This window comes from Artibeus jamaicensis, unplaced genomic scaffold (genome assembly GCF_021234435.1).
Source record: "Artibeus jamaicensis isolate MK-2021 breed Jamaican fruit bat unplaced genomic scaffold, CSHL_Jam_final contig_332, whole genome shotgun sequence".
Lineage (NCBI taxonomy): Eukaryota > Metazoa > Chordata > Mammalia > Chiroptera > Phyllostomidae > Artibeus > Artibeus jamaicensis.
The window spans coordinates 17385459-17393425 of record NW_026521788.1 but is presented as its reverse complement, the minus strand read 5'-3'; positions in this window follow the sequence as shown (position 1 = coordinate 17393425).

Sequence of the window (7967 nt, the reverse complement as noted above, 5' to 3'; positions counted from 1 at the left end):
CCAGGGCTAAAGCATTCTTTATATATTAGTATACTGACCTTTTTCTTGATTGTGTTGAAAATAATTTCAGCAATTTGTCAGTTTTCTTTTTAACATATTTATGCTATTTTACGTTTAAGATATTTTATATTTTGTAGTTAAATTTTTCAATATTTATTTTTATTTCCTTTGGATTTTGAGATCGTGTTAGAAAGTCTATCCCTAGATAAAAGTTAAAAAGGAATTTACTCATGGTTTCTTCTAATACTTGTGTGATTGCATACAAAGCTATAGTAATCAAAACAGTACAGTATTAACACACAAAACAGACACATGGAACAAACAAATCAGTGGAACAAAATAGAGAGCCAGAAATGAACCCATGCTTTTCTAGTCTAATAGTCTGTGACAAAGGAGACAAAAACATAAAATGGGGAGAAGACAGTTTCTTCAACAAACGATATTAGGAAAACTGGACAGATACGTGCCAAAAAAATGGAACTAGACTATTTTTTACACCACATACAAAAACAAACTAAAAATGTATTAAAGACTTAAATGTAAGACTTGAACCTACAAAATTCCTAAAAGAAAACACTGACATCAGTGTTAATTTCTTTTTGTATATGTCCCCTAGGGAAAAGGTAACAAATACAAAAATAAACAAATAGGACTACATCAAAATAAAAACCTTTGGCACAGTGACATAAACTATCAACATGATGAAAAGGCTCCTTACTGAATGGGAGAAGATCATTTGCAAATGATATATCTTAAAAGGAATTAATATCCAAAATATACTTAAAACTTATACAACTCAACATCAAAAATTCCAATTGAAAAATGGGCAGAGGACCTAACAAATGTTTCCAAAGAAGATATGCAGATGGCCAACAGACACATAAAAAGATGCTCAACATCACTAACCATCAGAGAAATGCAAATCAACACTATAATACATATCATATCCCATACATCAGAATGGCTATATCAAAAAGACAAGAAATAAAACTTTCATTTAGAATGGAAGGACAGATAAAGTGCTTCTCAGATAAGATCAAATTCAAGGAGTTCATCATCACCAAGCCCTTATTATATGAAATGTTAAAGGGACTTAGCTAAGAAAAAGAAGATAAAAAAACATGAACAGTGAAAGGACAGCAAATTCACAGTTATTAACAACCATACCTAAAACAAAAGCAAACTAAAAGGACAGCTAGATCAGGAGCAGAAACATAGAAATGAAGATCTCAAGGAGGGTTAGCAATAGGAAAGTGGGAGGAGGAGAAGGGGAGAGAAGGTACAGAAAATAAGTAGCATAGACAGTAGATAGAAAATTGATGGGGGGGGAAAGAATAGTATGGCAAATATAGAATCTAAAGAACTTGAGACACATGGTCATAAACTAAAGGGGGGGTAATGGTGGGAATGGGGGGGTAGGGTGGAGGGGAATGAAGGGGGGAATAGAACAACTGTAATGGCATAATCAATAAAAAATAAATTAAAAAAAAGAAATAACGAATGTTGCTGAGAATGTGGAGAAAAGTGAACTTTGTGCACTGTGAATGGGATTGTAAATTAATGAAGCCAATGTGTAAAACAGTTTGAAGATTCCTTGAAAAATCAAATATAGAAATACCATACAACCCAGCAACTCCACTTCTCAATATTTATTTGAAGAAAACAACACAATAATTTGAAAAGGTATGTGCACCCCTATTTACAGCATTACAGCATTGTTTAAAATAGCCAAGATATGAAAGCAACCTATGTGTCCATTGACAGATGAATGAATAAATATGCAGTATATATATCCAAATAAAAAAGAATAAAATCTTGCTATTTCTGACAACATGAACGGACCTAGAGAGTATTATGTTAGTGAAATAAGTAAGAGAAAAGCAAATTCTGTGTGAGTTCACTTATATGTGGAATCTAGCAAAATAAACAAACAAACAAAATAAATACAAACTCATAGATACAAATAACAAAGTGATTGATGCCTAGGAGATGAGGGGTGGAACAGCGGAAGGAGATTACAAAGTACAAAATTTCCAGTTTTAAAACACACCACGGGGATATAATGTACAGTGTAGGGAATAGTCAATAACATCATAATAACTGTATGGTGACAGGTGGTTACCAAGCATTTTGATATTCATTTTCTAAGGTAGAAAAATGTTGAATCATATTGTACACCTGATAACTAATATAATAATGTATGTCAATTATAATTAAAAATAAATTAAATTTTTAAAGAATTCACAAAGGAAAACAGGTGGCAGGTTGAATTTGGCCCATGGGCCACAGTGAAAAAAAAAAGGGATTTAATCATGTTTTCTTCTAATACTTGCATGGTCATATATTTTACATCTAGATAGCTGATTCATCTGGAGTTTCTTCCTGTGAGTGGTATGAAGTATGAATCTAATTCCATTGTCTTCCAGAGGCTACCCATTTTCCCAGCACCCTTCATTCAGTGATTGCTCCAATCAGTAGATACCACATCCATCCTTTAACTACACTTTCACTGGCCCATTTGTCTATCATCCTTCTGTTACCACCTGGGCTTAATTCTGTACCTTAATAGCACACTTGAAAGTGTGAAAAGGTTAGATTCCCTTGCAACTTTGCTTTTAAAGTGTTTTCTTACCTACTCTTGCATGTTAATTTTTCCACATGATTTTTTTAACTTTCTTTCATTTCAGTGGTTACTTTTCCCTTAACATTTCTTCTTTGCATATTTATTTTTCCCTTTATCAAGTTTTCCAGCAACATGTATATCTACTAATTAAAAGAATTTAAATTAATTAGGTCTACTACTCTTTCCTGTTCTCTATCTCATTAAACTCTGCTTTTATATTTATTACTTCCTTCCTTACACCTTCTTATTATTCCTCTCTTCAATTTTAAGCTAGATACTTAATTTGTTTTTACTTTTTTATTTATACTAATAAAATAATTTATTGAGAAGCATTTTTCTCAAATCATTACTTTAATAATTGATCTGATACATAATGTTTTCATAATTGTTTTAGAAATTTTGTAATTTCAGCTTGTATTTCCCCTTTCATTAAGACTAATTTCTTATTAAAATTTTCAAGTGGGTGAGCCTCTTTGTATTCCATTTTTGTTAATAATTTCTAATTTTATTACATTATGATACATGAGTGATGGTTACAGTATTTCTACCTTATAGCACTGAAAATTTCTGTGACCTCATATATAATAATTTTTGTCACAAGTACTTTAAAACATAAAACATTTTTACCTAGTTTTCCACCCTCAATCTTACCTTTTTTTAATCACAGATTTTTGTTTATATGTATTAAAATGCTCACCAGCAGAACTTTTGCTGTTTTTGCCACCACCTGTTGGGTAAATATCTCAGCCTCATTAGTTTCCTCCAGAAGGTTTCATGGGTCCAAAATATTCTAAGTTTTAAGGTGTTAAAATTGTTTTTCTATAGCTCTTACTCAGGTAGGACACTTTGACTAGATATAAAGTCCTGGGTTTGCACTTCTCACTTTATCCAATTATAGGGAAACTTGGGTATTCTTTGTATTTAAGTTATTCTGAACACATGGTTTCATGTACTTTTATTTTTCCATTCTTGGTGTTCTCTACCATTTTGGGAAGAAATAATAGGAGATGTAGACCTAGGCAGCCATTATTGTCTTCAGATATCAGAAGTCCTCACTTGTAATATTTTATACAATCTATTAGTCTTTTCCACCTCTTTCCAGTAACATTGAAATGCTGCCAAAATAATTTTATACTGTGGTACATTTTAAAAAATGGCCTAGGAACAATTTATACTTTGTTCATTTACTTTTCCCCACAGCTGGACATTATTGGGCTTTCCCAATCTGCCTACCCATGTTATTTGAGTTATCACCTCAAAGCAGTGATTATTGAGACCTAGGGCAAAAAAATTAGATTAATGTATTCAGACATGTCCATAAGCACTTACACAGATAATTACTCAGGGCCTAGTTGTAGCCAGACATAAATGCTTCCATTACTATGTTGAAAATTGTTTGCATTATAAGATGTCTTAGGTTTTCTATATAATTTTTCTACTGGAAGAGAATGCTTATTTGTCTTATTGGTAAAATAAGTTAGCTTACCCCACAAAGTGATCAAAACCCCGAACTGTACATCTCTGGGCAAAAACTCCCCCTTTCTCACTGCCTATGAATACAGAACCATCAACAAATATCTGTGATTGTTACACACTTAACAAATATATGTTTTCTTTTTTTAACTGTTGTTCAGGTAGAGCTATCTCCATTTTCACTTCTCCACGGCCCCCGGCCCACCCATCCCCACCTGCCACCCTCTACTTACCCTCTTTGGCTTTGTCCATGTGTCTTTTATAGATGTTTTTTGACAACCCTTTCACCATTTCCCCCCATTATCCCTCTCTCCCCTCCCCTCTGGTTATTGTCAGTTTGTTCTTTCTTAATTTTTTAAAAGATTTTATTTATTTATTTTTAGACAAAGGGGAAGGGAGGGAGAGAAACATCAATGTGTGGTTGCCTCTCATGTGTCCCCTACTGGGGACCTGGCCTACAACCTAGGCATGTTCCCTGACTGGGAATTGAACCAGCAACCCTTTGGTTTGCAGGCCGGCACTCAATCCCCTGAGCCACACCAGCCAGGGCCAGTTTGTTCTTTAATTCAAGGCTTCTGTTTATATCTTGCTTGCTTGTTTGTTTTGTTCATTACATTTCACTTATAGGTGAGATCATATGGTATTTGTCCCTCACTGCCTGGCTTATTTCACTTAACATAATGCTCTCCAGTTCTTTCCATGCTGTCATGAAGGGTAGGAGCTCCTTCTTTTTTTCTGCTGTGTATTATTCCATTGTGTGAATGTGCCATAGTCTTTTTATCCACTCATTTCCTGGTGGGCACTTAGGTTGCTCCCAGCACTTAGCTATAGTAAATTATGCTGCTATGAATGGTGGGGTTCATAGGTTATTTATGTTTTCTTATGGTGAGGCAATGCATACCAACATTAAAAAGACATTTATTTTATATATGTAAACTTTTAGTAAATATGCATGTGTAAAAATTTAGGAAGAAAACGGCAACTTGTCACATGCTACATTTGGAAAGTACTTCCAAAATTTCTTTACTGAATAAGGAACAAATGTTTAATATCCAAGCAGTGTTTATCAAGTTATCTGTAAAAATAAATTAATTTAGCAAAAGCCTTTCAAAGATGGGAATTTAAAATTACAATAAATGAGAATACTGAAGATAATAAAAAATCAAGCACTTAAATATAAGCAGTATAGAAACAATTTGTGATGCACATTTTAAAAGCTTGTTTTAACTAAATAACTTTGAGTATCCATACCTTTATAAACTTTTTAAATCAAAAGTAGCTGCACAAAACCTATACATTATGATTCACATATGCTCATTTTTAATCCAATAAGTGAAAAAATCACACACACACACATACATGCACAAGACCCTGGAAATCATCAAATTCATGCAAATATTTGAAATGCTTCTAATATGAATATTTGTAAAAGTACATAAAAAGTGTTAGAAAATAATGATTTCTTGGGATTTATAGGTCACACTGTGGCATTCACATTTCTTAACTGGCCCTCATTAGAGGAAACCAGGATGTGCAAAGAAAGCTATTCTTAGCCTGGTTTCCCAGGGAACCAAGATGCATGAATTTTCTATGTGACAGTCTGTTTCTATCAAAACCATTTCATCTCATGAGAAAAAATAAAGTCACTTAAAACTGGAAAGAGAAAATTCAAACCAAGCAGATCTGCACTAATTTAAAGCACCCAGTGGTCATTAGGTGATATTAGTAACTAGCACTCATGGTTTAAAATTATTCATTGATTAAGCCTCTGGCCAGCATTACTACCCATAACCGTGCTGGCTGTGCACTACATACTTCCCTTCTGTGAGGGGTACTCACAGAGGTTACAGATACATGGTGTCCATGATGTTATCCAGTGCACAATCTATCCAACCCCGTAAACAGTGGGCCTGCAATCTGACACCATCATCCAGAATAACTGAAGCATGCAAAGGCAACGGCCACAACATCACAAGGTCAGTTCATCCAAAAACTAAGAGGAAGACCTGAAACACAAATTCAGTTAATTTCAGAGATGTCTGAATAAGAAACCAAATATTCAAAGCCCAAAAATCAGCTGCTGAAAACAGCTTGACATACAACACGATTGTAAATTGCTCTTAGAAACCAGTTTGGAATATTTGCTAAGTGACTCATTAATTGATTACTTTAAATACTAATTACAACCATTCTACTAAATATGTCCACTTATGCATTTATTTAGCAAAAAGCAATTGAGCCTTTGTGTGTAAACTAGTTTCATCTGTAATGTGCACAATCAGAAACAAACCTCGTTTCATGCAGTGTTCTGCCTCGCTGCACGGGAAGCTGAGAACACTATATGGTCTCTCATTCCAACATTAAAATAATAACACTTAATTCTATATATATATCTAACCAATTAAATAGCCACTGAATAAAATGGGAAATTAATGTTAGCCTAAAAAGTTGAAAGGGTTTGCCCTGGCCTGGTGGCTCAGTTGGTTGGAGCATAATCCCACACACCAAAATGTTGTGGGTTTGGTCCTCAGTCAAGGCACATATCTAGGATCCTCAGCCAGGGTGCATACCAGAGGCAACTAATCAATGTTTCTCTTTCACATCAATGGCTCTCTCTGTTTTTCCCTTCATCTCTCTCTAAAATCAATGTACATATTTCCAGGTGAGGATTAAATTAAAAAGTGGGAGGGGTTTTATTTCAGTTCTATTGTTGCTGTTATTATTGTTGCTGTTTTCAAATACACAGAACTTACCAACACTAAGATAGTCAATAAACACATATCTTCACAAAACAGTAGAATATTGAGAGTTGTTACAGAGTACTATGGGTTAATGAAAAAAAATATGAACAACTACATTGTTTAAGACAAGATGCTAAGTAATGAAAATAGAGGTGGCCTAGCAGGGAAAACCTTAACTGAAAATCCTGAGATGGAAGTTGGTTTGTGAAAAATGGGAAGGGATAAAAATTCAACACTATCTCAATAGGTACAACTCAGGTGGAAAAGGGAATAAACCTGAAGTGACAGAATTCACATGTAATTTAGACATTCATTCTGATTTATTGAAGGGAAACATGTAAAACTGAAAGATAGGTGAAGGTAATTGGCTATGGGATTAAAAGCCTGCAGGATCAAAGGAATGTCTCAAGTTTTGTATAACTGATGAAAAACATCATAACATATGAGCTTGATATTGCTGATTAAAAGTTGAAAGGGAAATCTGATCATTGCTGTGATCATATTCCAAGTTGAGTTGTTGCGTGACTAATGAGATGCCACCAAAGATTTACATTAATACATTCAACAGCCCATGTCTCTATTTACTCTATGCACAATGAACAAGTAGGTAACCAGGCCATGTATGAAAGCTCACCACAGAAGTCACTGAATGGACAAGACTGAAGAATGAGAGCACATGACAGATAGACTCATCAGTCATTCAAAAGCTGACAACTGTCGGATCAATAGTGGGACTCATCAAAGAAGTATGATGGCTTAATCTATGGGAAATAACAAAATCTTCCTGTCCAATCCCTCTCAGAAGAAAATCTTAAAGGGACAGCTTCAGCTCCAACATAAAATTAGTCTTACTAACAGAGGTTCCCCTGAGAATATCACATTTTTGCTAATGTATGTGAATATGCCTGAAAAAGTCTTATGGATTCCTGAGAATCCCAAGGAAACGGCAGAAAATGTAAGTAGCCCTTTACCTCCACAGAAACAGTGTGCTAAGTTTTCCCTTCCCTCTACTTCAATGTGAAAGAGTAGTTTGGAGTCCCCCATGCATGGTCTTTTCAAGAATTTCTGTAAACTTGATACTAGAGGACAGGAGTTGAGGAGTCAATAAGAGATTATAGCACACTGCAAAA